Genomic DNA, 17,365 nt, shown 5'->3' with positions numbered 1-17,365 from the left:
TCAAATGAAACATTCAAATGAACGCGCCAAGGACCCACACCCAGCCCCAATTGGAATAACAGAAGTGAGAAAATAAAATTGGTGGGGCTTGCAGCCTCCCTAGATAACTAGTGCTATCAACGCCTTGGTGTGGCTGGCCTTTGTCGCAGTGTTTGGGGTATTTGAGTTGTTGGAGGGCTTATGTTAATGCTCAATTACAATTGTTGTTGAGCTGGAAATTGTATGGCTCTCGACACTCACATACTTGTACATAAATACAATCTTATTTTGAGTAGGTGCTTATGCTTGGGGATTAATGCTTATCTTTAAGGACACACGGCCAGGTAATTAGCATACCAAAAACTTGAGTAACTTACTGTTGGAAGGGAGGAGAAAAGAATCAGAGCTGTGCATTAGAGTCTGGAGAATGGGTTTTCTTTAGTTTGTAACATTGGAAAAGGACCAACAAGTTTTGACACCATAATTAACAACTTATGCAAAAACGAAAGAGAAAAGGTGTGTGCTGCAATTCCTAGCTTAAGCTACGGTCCCACATCCAAATAATTTGTACGCAAATTTATGTTACAAGTTGGCATTCAATTGTTAATGCCACAGAAGTTTTTTGTTAGAGAAATCTTTTTTTCTTCTCTTCTCTTCATTTCATTTCATTTATTCACAAGAAATTGTCTCATTAATTTGTGTATTTCTATTATTAGTTGACAATAAAGAGTTCAGGTTATAATAGTTAGATATAAAGTCTGTTTTTGAGAAAAATCTAAGAAATTTTTTTTAATAACTTGATTTTTTTCAGAAAATTCAACAAATTTAATGTCTACTATTCCATATTTCTCCACTGTTCGCTCGCCTTGCGAATTTCAAAAGCATTAATTCTTAATGTTTCTGCTTAATTAGATATAAAGTCAGTTTTTGAGAAAAAGTATGAGAATACATATATTTGAAATGATTTGATTTTTTAGAAAATTCAACAAATTTAATGACTACTATTCCATATTTCTCCACTGTTCGCTCGCCTTGCGTTTTTTAAATGCGTTATTTTTACACATATTGCTTATTATTACACATTTTTTCCGCCCGATCAATTACTGTCTTTGCTCTAAACTTTTCTTCTTATTAATTTCACCAATTCCTTCTTTACCTCGTTCTCTTTTGATGTGAACCTATTTATTTATTTTCTTTCATTCCTGCAAAAATCAATAATTTGGTGGAAAATGTAAAGCAATCCAATTCCAAAGTCGTATATCACCTTACAATGAAAACTAAGCAATGCTCTCCTACTTCCATTCTTTTGTAATTGCCTTCCACTATTCCCCCAGTCATTGTACTAGCTTTTATTTCTTGCACATGCCTCGATTCGCATAGTTTTATTTATTATTTTGCCAATCGCCGGCCACTCAATAATTTACAGCGTCATTGCAGGCATCAGTTATACAGAACATGTAGTCCCCACCTCCCCTTGTATTTGCCTCGCCACGGTCTTACTTGAACCTCTTCGTGGCAGACACAATGCGCCCAAGCCCTGGCGTGTGGCATATAAACAAAACACTCAATATTCACGAGTAATAAACAAAACAAAAATGTGGCAGGCAGCTGCAATTGTTGTAGAAATATGTAATGAAATGGCTAGGCGGGTAAATAGAATTGCAAACTGCATTTTCGAGGGGGTTACCCTCTTCCGCTTGTATAAGGGGTACATAGGCACTGTCTCAAGGTAAGTAACACAGACGCGGAGCCATTTATTTTGGCTTAACTGAGTGCAGTTTGTGTTTCCCTACAGTAAACAGTCCGTCTTGATATTGGAAAATAATAGACTGGTAGAAGGGATGTGACGGATATGCCTGTTCAAAAATTTGTCCCATAATTATATAGGAATTTAACAATTGCCTGTGAAAAGTATTTACAAATGCATCTCTCATAACAAAACTTGACTTACTTAGAAGTAGTCGATGAATGTAGGGTTTTTGAAAATTTTAAACATGTCTTTGCTAAGACCTGCAAATAAATTGTGGTCAAAACTATAAGGAAATAGTATAAATAGTATAAATAAATTAAGGAATCTTAATTTGTACTTAAGTATTTTATGAATTCTCACATCCCTATCAGACACCTAAATTTCAAAGTGGACTATTGTCCGTAAGCGTATAACTTTTATTTGCTCAGATTTAAATTTTGACTTATTTAAAAATTGCAATTAAATTAAATTACAATAATTTAATCAAAGCTAGAGACATTAAACATTTCCCTATTTTATTTCTAAATCTAGACAAAATCATCATCCCATATCATAGAGTTACCGAAAAAGTTGCAGGGTATTCCACTGCCGAGAGCAATCAGCTATAACATTTTATCTCGGCTTTTGTTGTTTTGGTTTCTGTTTCTGTTACCCGTATTTGTCGAGCCTAGCGGCAAAGCGACAGCCAGAGCAAGTGTTTTCAAACAAAGAGATGACAAAAGCGTGTAAGGCTCACAAAACGGAAAAAATGGAATTGCTTGTAATACTCGTACAAACGAAACAGATATAGAGGGGGGAAGGAGGAACATTGGAGAGCAACAAGCATGTGTGGGCCATGCTGAGTGGGTGGCGGGTGGTCGGTGGCGTGCAGGGGTTGGATGCGTATGGGTGTCATGCGTATGGCAACAGTTGTCTTAACAAGCAGCCGAAACAGCCAGAAGACAGACAAAACGTGCGGCAAACTTTGTCGCTGCCGAAACAATGCCAGAGAAAAACGGCAACGGAAATTGAAAAGAGGCAGCCACCGCCTTCTCTATACTATATATAAACACACACACACATAGTCGCACATATATACACATATGTATGCATGGTATGTACGATTGTACGCAGCGCTCCTTCAAGCAAAGTGCTGTAAAGGCATTCTGAAGTTTTATTTTCCCTGTTATCCAGTTTTACTTTTTGCTCGTTGTCCTTACTGCATTCCTTTGGCTGAAATTTAACCAAATTTGTTTCATATCTCTTTCAAGCTGTTGAGGGATCCAGTGTCGTTGCTAATTTCTCCCTCCCTGTCTCTTGCTCCCTCTCTGCCTCTCTCTCCCTCTCTCTCTCTCTTTCTATCTCTATACTCTGTGCATGCAGCGCATAAAAGTGTGCTACACTTTTTTCTGCTCGCCATTCACTTCAGTTAAAGTCATTGGTTCGGTGAGTGGCCCACAAATCCTTGGTCAGCAAATGGAAAGCACAGTGGCCGGCAAACACACAGATCCCCTCACACACTGCCCCTATGACACATTTGTGGTTGAAATGACAAAAGGAAACCAAGTAAGCAAAATGTAAAAGTTCTGACAGCAGCAGCAGCAACAACAAAACTAACAGCTGCAAGTACGTTAAATTTGTTGCTGCAAACTCTTTTATTCTGTTTCCACTGCTGTTTATTTTTGTTTTTGTGGCAACAGTTGTCAAAATATGGCCAACCACACAGCTGAGACCGCGTAGCCTTGCCGCAGGAGCCGTTGAAAAGAATGGCATGCACTGAACCATCATAATCTCTACGAAAATGGCTTTAATATAAGGATATTCGCAAACACCCGCATCCAACGAAGGCGCAGAAACAATTTACAGTTAAAGCTGAGCAGCTCATGAATACTCCCCTGCAAATGAATATTCTTACTCTGAAGTCGATCAAACAACGAATAAATGAAGAAACAGTTAATATTGCAGAACGTACAAAAAAAAGATTGGCTAGATTTGTCTTTAATTTAAAAATGATTAAACATTGCTAGTAGCCCTGTAAAAAGTTATGGCTAATATCATCAGAAAATCGAAGTAAATGTTGCTTTATAGACATTTTGCAAAATTAAGAAACAGAAGTGAAGAAACATTTAAGTCTATATATTTATCCATTCTTCTGATAATCTCAAGCTGTGGATTCTTTATTGCATTTAAGTACTTCTTCTTTATGAATTTCGTGAATGTATCAAAATTGTCAAACATTTTCGGTGAAATTAATCTTAGACCTAATGCAACATCGTAGGGATGACAACAAGGCGTGTATTAGGTATTGTCTCTAATTAAAGTATGACACATAATATTCATAGAATACTACTTAGCGAATAAATAAGTACAATTAATTAGTAATCAAGCTACCAAATTATATACAACAAAAACTTTCCTTATTAATGAATAAGAAAAGAAAAGTAGCATACCAATTACCATATATTTGTTTTAATGGGCAAACACTCAAAAGATTATATTTAATATTTAAGTCGCTGCCATTCACCTCATTATTTGTCGCGTTTCAGCGACTCTGTACCTTTTTTGTATGCCATTCTGCCACGTACACATACGCATATATGCACACATACACACACGCAGAGACATACAATTACCGACGATATTTCTCCAAGAAATTTAATTTGAATTTTGTTTGCATGCGTGTGCGTTGGCCTTACTCTAAAGCTAAGCTGATTGCATTGAGTATGCGCCATGTGTGCCATCACATCGTCCGCCTGAATCTCTGCAAGCCTACAATTCCGACGTCCTCTCTCTCGCTCTCTCCCTGTCTCTGTCTTTCTGTTTCTTTCCTTCTTTGCGCTTTGCGCTGTATGTTTGTGTTTACTTCATATCTCTTACGTTTGTATAATTAATCATTTTTTATGCGCCCAGCCGTCGCCAAAGTTGGCTTCGCTTTCGCATTATCATTGTAACATATGCGTTGCCTGTTTTACATGTTGTCATATATTTATTGCATTAAGATAAAAGCAACAAACACCGAAAGAGAGTATAAACTTGTGTATATAATACAATGTGAAAAATTCATTAACGACTCTGCCTGCCTCTCGATAATTTACCAACTAAACTCTCACTCACCTGTGTCACCTATAGCCGCTACTGTTCTTTCCTCTTCTCCTGTTGCTTCAAGTATTTGCCGTTGCTTTGTCGAATATTATTTGAAATTCCGCTCGGAACACGCACACACACACACACACAAACATGCACACATACACACACGCAACACACACAAACACACAAACGCGGCTTACCGCACGTTGAGGTTTGGACTTCGGTTTTAACTTGGGCTTTGGCTTTCACTTTGGGTCACGGTTTAGAATTTTCCTGTTTGTTGTTTTCTTCAAAAAGTTATTTTACACGTTTATGCGTTTGTTTGATCTCGCTTCGCAAAAAATGTGCAAAAGTTATCTGCGTTTCGAATGAGACAATAACAACTGAGCAAATGAGTTGGGAGTTTGCGAGCGAAAAAGCACCTCAAAAGCATTTCAACAACTTTTGCCAACAAAACGAAACTAAGCATTACAAAATAAATAAAACTGAAATAAATCAAATATCTTTTCGGCAAGTTGAGTTTAAAATTAATTAAAAATTCATGAGCTGCCTTTGCCAACTATTGCTTGTTTGCCGGCCGCTGTCTACATGGCGTATGAGCAATTTTTGACCCATTTGTAAGTAGCCTGATATCGTGTGCGTTGTTTGTTTCTTGATGGCAAGCGGCCTGTTCATTTGCCTGTGAATAACAAAAGAGAAAGAAAGACAGTTGGGGACACAGTTAATAAAGGTAAGCCCATAACGACTGCGTAATTTCATTTTGAACAGCAACTCAAGTTTTAAACGCCTATAAGGCAGCTTTCAAATTTTCCAACAGCCCACAGCGTCGGCGAGTGCTAACATATTTTAACAAGTATTTAGGCCCACGCAAAAATACCCTGCACAGCAGGGAGCAACAGAAACACCCCAACAGCTGCCACTGCAGCGCCGCGTCCTCCCATTCTCCATTCCCCCCATCCCCCATCACCCGGATCGACGGCTCTTCCAAGTTTGAAAGTCTGCAATGGCGGCTTGAAAAATTCATGGTCGTGTTTGGGGCACACTGAAAACTTTCTGCCACACACACAAACACACACACACATACACCGCCACACACACAGAATAACAAACACAGGTAAGCGCTGCCGCCCACAGGCAAAGGCCAATTTTAAGTTTGAATATTTTAGCTGCTAATTAAAATGTATTCGCGGTTAACAAAACGCGCGCGCGCCACAAAGCCGGCACTTTTCGTTCATTAGAAAGCAAGTTACCCAACTAAAGCATACTCTATACCTGCCGTTATGAGTTTACGAATAAAACAATGGCAATAATTATAGAGGTACTTTTTACTGAACCCATTCTAATGAAATACAATAGCTCCTTTGGATATTATATATTACTTATTGCTTCTTCCTCTTTATTTAATTGATTTTGTTGGTATTGATTAAAGAAGAACTTTTTAATATTATTATATTACAAAAAACATTATATCGTATTTTATTAAATTTAATAGATTGTTTTAATTATACACTGCAAACTTTTCACAAGAAGGATTCTGAAGTAGTTATGCTTTAACTTGAAAATGTATTTTAACTGTGCTTTCAGTTTTCTACAACTAAAGAAAGAAATATCAATCGAGTATTCTCTGGCTATATTTAAATTCATTCTAATTCAAGTTTTTCAAGTTTTCAATAAATTCTGATAATTATGTTCAATTTAGATGTTACTATAATAGTTATAAGTATATTCAACAAATGATGTTGTTTTAATTCAAGTTTTGAATAATATTGAAAACCAGTAAGTGAAATTATTTCAATATACAAGTATGTATTATCAGTTAATTTTGTTCAACTTATATTGTTCCTATAATAGTTAAAAGTTATTGAACATATTATGCACTTTTTTGCTTTCTACATTCGAAGAAACTAATATGCCCCATCACCTGGTCTGGGTTCAAGGTATGCTACTCGTTATAAGTAGCGGATGTTGGAAATGAGTTGAAAGTTTTTGCTGGGCAGCCACTGAAGCGAATGCCACAAATAAACACTAAATGTAATTGCAAGTGAAAAGAGTGGGCGTGGATTCCTGCTCGCCCACCGTAACTGTGGGTGATTCTGGGAGCTGGGCACTGGGTGCTGGGTGCAGGACACATCTGAGCATAATGGCACAATGGCAGCCAGCTGAGCAAATGTGTCAAACAATCATGCTGGTCACTACCAATTTTCAGTTCAGTTGCACTTTCTAACGTTAAACGTTGTCGGAGATGTAATCAGACACACATACACACACACACACACTCATGTGTGTGTAGCTACATCTGTCCTGTAATGCCATGCCATGAAATGCAATGCTGTGCTCTGGCCAGTTCTGTCCTGTCCTGTCCTGTGCTGACCTGACCTGGTGCTCGTACATTGCCGTGCTACATCATTTAACTGAAAGCGGAAATGCGCTGTCATATTGCATTTGCTTATTGTTAGAATGTTGTGAAAATGCCTCAGGAAGTGCCTGGAGACTACTACGACCGACCAACTGGCAATAAAGCAACTGCACTGACAGCAAGTGGATGGAATGGACCACAAGATGTTTGAAATATATATGAGCAATTGAAATAAATGTTAATCGCAGGACATTGGATATAGCTCTAATTATAGGTTTGCATAAAGATGCCATTAGGTTAAGCTATGGGCATATCGGGCCAAGTTGTGCAATTAAATGTGTATAATTATTGCTTGTTTTTGCCTTTTCACAAATTTCACGCTGAGTTTTGCAGTTACATATGAATTGTACGAATAATAAGTAATCAGTCTGCATAGGAAAAATGTAATTAAAAATAAAAAGCTATCTTCTGACTTGAACCACACTCAAGTACAATATATGTTAATACTCTATATAAAGTTAATTAAATTACTCTACTTTTTTACTGCTATTGGAATACAAGTATGTTCAGAATTTTCCTCCTTTTTCCTACTATATGGGTGTACCTTTTATGTTGTTTTTGCATCTAAACTTTCTTGCTATTCTTACCCATTCGTAAAATCAAAAACTTAGAAAACGATTTTACAGATGAACTAAATATATATTTTGCCAAGAGCAGGTGACTTTACAGAACCAAATAAGTACTATAAGTCAAGCACCGACAAGTGGACAGTTAATTAATAGTCACTTCTTTAGTGGCTTCAGCAACAACTCATCAAAAATTGAACAGAATTTGTAAGCAAACCTCAAAAATGTTGAAAATACGAGCATGAAGAATACGTTTACAATGAATTTATGCTTTTGAAGTCAAAGCGAAAAGATTAAGAAAATAGTCTGCAATAGGCTCAGAAAATGGACAATTTATTGGCCCATTTGAACTAAAGCCAACAAAAATGGCATGAACAAATAATAGGCTTTATGGCCAATACACTCGACACTTAGTTGTGTGGAAGAAAAATTGGCAAAGATACACAGCTTCGAGTAAATGTCTAATGAAAATTGACAAATCAATGTTAGGGCGTAATTACAGAGCAAACGTCCAACAAAATGGATTCAATTATACCATAAAGCAATCAATCTTTGAATTTAATTGAATTTTATAAATGAATTTATGTACTTATTCAATTGGCTCTATATACATCTAGGTGGTGTTATAAATGTATGTAATTTAAAAAATATATGTAAATTGCTTAGAGTTAGTCAATTATGGCAGCAGGTCCAAGACTTCATTCCATAAAAATAGTCGACTTTAGCCATAAACGAATAACACGAATAAAGCAACTACCTAACAGCTACTGCCCCGAAGCATGCATTTCCGCTCCGAGCTCACGTTCGATTGGCTCCTGACTCCTGACTCCTGACTGCTGCCCATATTGTCTCGACTGTCATGACAGCATAATGAAGTATGCATATTTCAGCAGCAACAGCTCCATCGAGAATTCAGAGTCAGGCTTCATTCAGCTTCATCCAGTGGCTGCCATCCCCACAGTTTACTGCACCAGCGTTAAACTTCCTGTCTCGGAGAACTAGTTCGACTCAATAGATTATAAATAAAATATTCGATTCGTCCAATTAAGAAACAAGTAAATAAATTTTACCTGAATGTCAATCATTTCTATTATTTTCAGCTGATTTTGATCCATTCTTTTAGAATTCTATCTTATACATAAATAAATGCTTGGTAATAATCTTCGTTGTCGGTTTGTTAACAAAAAGTCCATAAACGTATCATCCAATTAAAAATCAATCTATAGACAAATGATTGTATTGCTTTCCAGGAAAAAATCTGTGTTTGAAAATCAACAATTTAATTTGGGAGACACCCACAGTTTGTAAATGTAAAAACAAAAGAGTTCCAGCTTTGGTCTTTGGTTTCATATACGACTACGAAGTGACTGCCAGAAGTTATCATTTTTACAAGTTTAATTATTACCCGGGCAACGATTGTGGCTCCAAAATTAAAGGAGAGTTATTAATCTACTCTCTCGGAATGTACGATTATGAATATGTAATATGATTATATTATTGGTATAGTGATGCAGAGAAAAGAAGTACAAGTTCTCCTTTTTAGGGCTTAGGAGAATATGGTAACTCGAACTCATTTACTTTCCATAGTCCTTTGTTTTTTTAAGTACTTTCAAACATTTAGATATATGCCCTATAATCGCATTTAATCATGCTTTTATATTTGCTGAAGTCTCTAGATATAAATATGTGGCACAACCAATACAATATATAGTACAAGTAAAGTAAAAAAAAAAATGGTTTCGTTATCAATAAAATCCTTGTCTATTGCAAGAATTTGCTTAAAAACAAAACATATATAAATACAGAATAGCTTTTCCATATTTATTTTTTATTTCTAGTACGATATGGTGACAAATAAAAATTCAAAATATTTACTTAAAATGTGAAAAAGTAAGTGTATACCAATTCTGCTACAGGAAAAAAAACTGCGTCGTCTTAAACATAGAAACCCCCTACATCAAATGCCAGTGACATACTTATATTTCAAATTTTGTTTACTCTCTTAAGTTGTTATTTGTTATTAACCAAATCAATTTTTAATCTTTAATATTAAAACAAGATAGAACGCTACAGTCGAGCAAGCCCGACAGTAAAATAGCCTGTACTCTCCACAAAAAAAGAAAAATTAAAAAAAAAAAAATTTTAAAAAAAATTAAATTATTAAAAAAAATTAATGAATTAATTAATTAAATTAAATTAGAATATATGTTTATGTTTAGTTTTAACAGCATACATTTACATCACGTACCTATGCGTGTTTATATGCGTGTATGTATGCAGCACAAAGTTGAACCAAAGCAGCAACAACAACAACAGCTGCGGGCAGCGCTGCCGACAGAGCTGCAGGCAGCGCATGAGCAGCGATTTTACTTATGGCTATAACTTTCTTCAGAATTGACCTATCATGATGAAATTTGGCACACGGACACATTAGTACTAACTGGATGTACCTACCAAAATTGATTTCAAAATTCCGAGAATTACGGAAGTTATAAGAAAAAACACGAATTGCGGGGGAGTGGGGGGGTGCATCGAAAAAAAACTCAAACTCGTACTTTCTCGGTCTTAGGAGAATATGGAAACCAAGTTTGGTTATTCTAGCTCTTATACTTTCTGAGATCCTTGCGTTCATACGGACAGACGGACAGACAGACGGACAGACGGACAGACGGACAGACGGACAGACGGACAGACGGACGGACGGACAAGGCTATATCGACTCGGCTTCTCATCCTGATCAAGAATATATATACTTTGTGGGGTCTGCCACGCCTCCTTCTGTGTGTTACATACATGCGCACAAAACTAGTATAGCCTTTCACCCTTTGGGTACAGGCTATAAAAACTGAACTTAAGACAATCAAATATATCAATATTACGGTGGAAATAGTATCAATTGTTATTTAAATAATTACTTGATCACTTTCTAACAAGAAAGTCAAAAAAAGAATAAAAACACAAGAAGAAGAAACCTTTTTTGAGGAACAATTTTATGGCAACTATAGTTTGTTTAAAAATATTGTGTAAGGTTTGTCTTAAAACTAACTAGAAAGCGTTGAAATAAAAATGTCTTAAAGAAGATACTACATTTTTTTAATTAAATACTGCCGATATAACTAGTGTAACGTTAAAATATTCGCTATTGATGCTGTTGGGATGACACTGACTTGCAACGTGAGTGTGTGTGTGTGTGTGTGTGTGTGTGTGTGTGTGTGTGTGTGTGTGTGTGTGTGTGTGTGTGTGTGTGTGTGTGTGTGTGTGTGTGTGTGTGTGTGTGTGTGTGTGTGTATGAGTGTAAGTGTGTTGGTGTGCAGTAAAAGCAGTCAAGTGACATGGCACATTTCAAGGTAAACATTGTGAATTTTGCATACCAAACGCCAAAGCGGACAAACAGTAAAGCAAAAGCAGCTGGCAAAAGGAGGATGGAGAGCAGCGCGAGAGAACGAGAACGAGAGACAGCGAGAGAGAGAAAAGGAAAAAGGTCTTCTACAAATTGATCTGCGTGCTGTGAGAGCGCCTTGAAAAGTTCTGTGCGGTGAGGCAGAAAAGATATTCTATATATGTACATATCTCCAAATACGTATGTGTGTATATATTTACATACATACTTGTATGTAAGTATGTATGCATGTAGGCATACACAAAAGAGCTCACCACCCACAACGTGCACAATGCAATTTCTAATTGTGTAATTAATGTGGCGCACCACATGCTCAATGAATTTGTATTGCCGCTTACCGTGCCCCACCGCCCACTGCCACACTGCCCCACTGCCTTGGTCGCTTGTTGCTCACGCTCCCACTTGCAGCGGTTAATTTTTTTTTTTTTTCCACCTACTCTACTCCCCGAAAGGCAGCCGGAGCGTTAATTAAAGCGCAACACAAGCGTGACCAGCGTCCTTGGGCGTTTGCCATGCCCAAAAACTGCCTGCAACCGGCTGTGGTTGCACATTTCCAGTATAACGCAGTGGTTCTACATTTTGGATCCCAGCTACATCGACATACAATGGCCGAGATACTGAATCTAGCTGATGATATGTGTAGTATAAGCCTTAAGGACTGACTACAAAGTTAAAGCTAGAAACAACTATATTTTATCAGCCCTAACTACTAATCTACCCATCTGCAAACAAGCTCTAAAAGAGCCTCAACAAATGGTCATATCATCATATTTTTTCAGACTATCGACTAATAGACTTTAAAACTCTGCTAACCATTAGTACATAAGTACGTACAATTTATATAATTTTAGAAAAAGTTAACAGTCAAAATCCACAAAAAACTAAAACGTTATCTCTTTATCCACCCATCCACGGTGGGACCGACGACTATATGCAATCCGCTTATGATTTGCCAAAACCTAGAAGTAATGCCAAGTACTTAGTATACCCGAAAAAACAGAATTGACAATTTTGTTCAGGTAAATCGAAAATCTTGGCCATTGTGCGGCAAATACGGTGTCTGCGCTCGCATCTGTTTACAGTTGCTGGCGTTCATTTATTTGAAAAGCAATTTGTTACCTTTGCTCTGTTTACATTTACATGATTCTATATATTTTTCAAATATAGACATCGGCACGGCTCAAAATGGCCAAAAGAACGGAACGAATGAGCGAGCTAGCTTGCGAGAGTGAACGGAACGTTTGGAATTCCTCAATATTCGTTCGCATTGATAGCTGTAGTATATAGTGTTTGTATTTATGTATACATATACAAACATGTACATACATACACATGCATGTTTGTTTGTGTCTTATACTAACTGTTAATTCAATTTGCCTGCCAGCCTGCCTGCTGTTTACTTTGCTCTCTTGTCATTTTTATTGAGCATTTCAGTTGGCCAAAAATTGTTCAGGCGCTGGCATTTCAAAAGCGCGTTTTTCTTTTATTTTGCGCTAAATTGTTTACGGCAAAGTTTAAAGTTCATTTGCACTATACCGCTGGGCATTTGAAAGGCCATTGTAACAATAACAGTACATGCAACAACAAGACTGACTGACCGACTGCCTGCCACATAATTGCTTATGTAAATATACCTAGACGGCATATGCGTATGCGCAATGTGCCGTTCAAATGGGTTTTATAATCAATTCATTAGCGTGTACATACATACATAGCATGTTAATACATCCAAACATATGTTATATTTGAATACACATATAGCACATATATACATATAGTACATTTCTATATGTACATATACATACATAGTTGCCATCTAGACTGAGAATATCGACCAGCTGTTGCTGCCAATTGCAAAAGGCCTCCGGCTTGACCAGCGGCCACCGCATACTTAACTAAACACACATACTCATGTATGTGTATATAATGCCACGTACATACCCATATACATACATACATGCACACAATGTATGCATAAACATCCCGTCAAAGCTGCGTATGTGTAGAAGTAAACGCTATAGACAGAAATGGGAGTCTTCAAGAACTTTTTACCTTAAATTGTTATATGCGAGTAGATGTAAAAAAATATATGTATAAAGCGCTCAGATAAGCAGCATTTTAGCCTGAGAAATAATATAAGAAATAAGTTGCACAAATCATTTTAATTTCAACTTAATACTTGTATACTACTTGTATCTGTTGTGCTTATGCTTTGCATTTTAAAGAATTTGATGTTCAAGTTATAACATAAAAAATTAACTTAAGACAATAAATAGGCACGCAGACGGACGGTTGGGCGGATGGTTATGTCTGCATTAAATCACCTCATCATGCTGATCAGGAATTTATATTTTGAGTTTGGTGTTTAGTGGAATCAACGTCGAAAACAACATATATTTTTCCAGCACTTGTAGAGCTATAAATCTAGCTAGAAAATCTAATTAGCTGACCACGCTTGTATTAAATAAACATATATTTTAATAAAAAACAACAATAAGATAAATATGCGCTATAGTCGAATATACCCAACAATATTGAGCAATAAATTCTTAACCCATTTACAGACCAAAACTTTTCACAGCTTCTAAATAACTAAATTAATAATAACTCGTACTTAGATCGTACAAACATAATCGAATAAAAATAAATTTAAATTTCTAACTCTATGTTGATAAATAAATATTTTTTTAAAAACCATATATCTGTCCACAAATCCCTATTACTTGTAGGTTATGATGATACACAACAAATATGCTTTGTTAAATATATTCAAAAAGAGTTGAAGTGCTAGTTTTACTTTATTATAAAGTAGAATCAACACGTGAGTGTATTGAGAGCCTTTTTCTTTATTACTTGTAACTTGAAAAAATGCATTTATAGTATTTCAGAAAAAGGTAAAACATATAACAACTTTTAAAAAAGTTTATGCTAACCGGTTGGTTTGTCTCTGTAAATCCGAGTACGGATTAATTTCATTCATTAATTACATTACATTCATTTTAAAATGTTTATTGCTACCGAAAACGTGACAGCTGACATGCTCATTAAATTAACATAAAACATAAAAATACTCATAATTAACAACAACAAAATTACTTCATGTATTAATACAAAAATGTTGTCAGGCTATATTTTTCGAAGACATAAGTATAGAATATTCACGATGCTTATATAGTACGCTTTAGTTTCTTACTATAGCCTTATACTCTTCTTAATAGCAGCCCTAAATCAAATACTTGAACTTAAATTTAATCAGACTACATTCCGAGCTGTGAAAGCAATCTGAGTTCAGAAATCAATTGCTCTTTTAGCAAACAAAAAAGGGGATAGAGAAATCATTTTGCAAAATCATATTGAAGCAATCATTACTGTATCAATTTCCATTTTATGTAAATACTTATACTTAGATACATACATACAAACATACATATATCTTGTTGTTGCCACTGCTGTATTTATTTGGCGAAAATCGGAAAAGCGGCACAACAGGGCGCTGCCATTGCCGCTATTTTGTTTTGTTTTGTTTAGTTCGGTAAATACTTGAAAATTTAATGCCGTTTGGCCAATAATTAAGTCAGAAACAGCAGCAAAATACACACTACAATATCGACGGAATCGTGGCGTCATTTTAGGCAACGCTCGATCGATCTAATTTTATTTTCTATTTTTTCCTTCTATTTTATTTTTCTTTATGCGCCATTTCTCAGTTTCTCACACATATTTTGCCATATTAATCATACGCACAGTTGGCAAATTAAATTTCCAGCAGCAGGCGCTAACAAATTAGTCGAAAATATTGAAATTACAATTTTTAATTTCCAAAAAGTGAATAAAAATTCATTGAATTTTTTTAAAGAGGTGAAAATAATGAAAACGAATTTATAACAACAAAAGCCACTGCTATGTATGTAGCTACGACCAATAGGAACTCGCTGTTAAATGCAAAATATAAGATCGAGAATCTGACTTGTTTTATGCACAACTGTGAATAGGAAAAGGAACTTTATAATATTTAAACGATGTTCCAATTAGAAACCCAAAAAAAAGGAAGTGTGTGCAAAATTTTAGAGTTTCTCGGACTACCACTTACATGGAAAATAAATCATTGTTATCTAAGTTCGCCAAACGAATATGGTTATTGATAAAAAGAAAATAATATTAATTTTTATTTTATTTTCCAAATCTTAAGCCAACTAAGTATTTCGAACTTCTAAACGCCGTAATATCCAATTAAATAAAGAGCAGTGTATGAAAGGTCCTATTAAAAAGGTCTATAATGTTATTTCTGTGTTACGTATGAATTCTATCATCCACAACAACATATTTTTTTTTTTAATATTGGATTTGCAATTGAATGTAAAAAGCTGGAGTCTCTGATATTTAATAGCTTTATGTGATTTAATTGTAATATATTAAATCACATAAAGCTCCCGATATGAATATTTGAACACAAATAAAATGGGTTTCAAGTCCATATAGTTTTATTTATTTATTTTAAGGAATAATTTTAACAGCCATGGTCCACTTTGGGTCTATGCATAAAAAAGTAAGCATAATGCATTCATACTTAATAGGACTGATTGCCCTCCGTTACGTCTAAAAAGAATTAATATCTCGCAATTGTTGACTTACATCTCGACAGGAGACTTTCATGGCGCAAGCACATCGAAAGTAAACACGTACATATGTATAAAGCTTAATCAAACAGCTTATGTTGGATTATGAGCTCAAATTTTATTATTAAGTCATATTTTATAATACCACTATAATGCCCATTTAAGCCTATTGCTATTGGGAAAATCCATGTGCCAGAAATGTGAATATTATTCAACGAATTCAATCAAAAGCTTGGAGCTCCTTGGTGCATTCGCAACGATGGTACTCACAATGGCCTTTACATTCCAACATTCAAAACCGAAAAAGCTGAAATTCAACGAAAATATTCCAACTATATACATGCCCATCCAAACCTACTTGCCCATTCATTCCATCTACTAGCAATGATCTGAAGGCGTCAGATAAATTGTCTACCAACTAATAACCAAACTCCACTATAATATAAGATTTGAGAACCGATTGTGAGAGATTCAATAAATAAAAAATGTCTTATAAAAATAATAATAACTTTGAAAGGACAACATAAATGTCATGCGACAATCTAATGACCTTCTATACGACAAAAAAATATTTAAGTTTTGAGAATCAAAGAAATCTTAGGATTGCTGATGAAATTACATTTTTGGCACATACGCCTTTATTCAATACCCTTGAACAAAACAATTTTATTTATTAAAGGTAAAAGAAATATAATAATACTTCTTTTATAATAATAATAAGAGACACGTTCAGTGACTTTTGCTCAAAAATTTTTCTACATTAGTATGCCAGATAGACAGATATATGAAATGTTGCGATATAGTTCGTTTATGTACATACGAGTAAGTAATATGTCTCCAAAATAATTCAGCTGTCTTTAAGCTATCATGAACAGGAAAGGGTCAATGATGCTATAACGAAAATATCCATAGCTTCAATAGACTTATACTAAATTTCTGGGAGTGGCCTCTTGGACTTTAATTAATTATTATTAGGTAATATAGTATAATGCCCATTTCCATTGATATTTTTGAGATTCTGTCAAGTTGTTCAAAGGCCCATTACATCGTTTGTTAAATGATAGTATTATAAACCTTAATATATAGCATAGGCTGAGCTGACTATTCCAAACTTCACAAATATCGTATTTGAAAAACAACACTTGAAACACGTGTTTTATTTAATTTTAATTTTATTTATTTAAATAAATTTAAATTTAAATTTTTATAATTTCATTTAATTTACATTTCTGAGTGTCACTCTTTTCCATTCGAAGATTTCAGTAATGGATACAAAAACATAGCCATTTTTTTAATCTTTATATTTTTAATTGGTCTTTCATTTTTATAGAATATCTTATTTCATCAGTAAACTCTCAGTATTTGAGCAGTTTTCGTTAAAGTAAATTTTGAAAATAAATTTAGCGGAGCTATGAATGTGGCGTCCTTCAGAATAATGAAGGCAACCTTCAACTTCATTTTACATTTCAACATTAATCATACGCCATGTTTGCTCAAGGCAAAAACACACAGTTGCCTCCCACTCACATATCCTCGACACACATATGTATGTATGTATAATTCATCCATAAT

The sequence above is a fragment of the Scaptodrosophila lebanonensis genome, unplaced genomic scaffold (genome assembly GCF_003285725.1).
Source record: "Scaptodrosophila lebanonensis strain 11010-0011.00,11010-0021.00 unplaced genomic scaffold, SlebRS2 tig00000129-arrow-arrow-pilon, whole genome shotgun sequence".
NCBI classification, from domain to species: domain Eukaryota; kingdom Metazoa; phylum Arthropoda; class Insecta; order Diptera; family Drosophilidae; genus Scaptodrosophila; species Scaptodrosophila lebanonensis.
The sequence above is the reverse complement of the archived record's forward strand: the minus strand, read 5'-3'. Positions refer to the sequence as shown.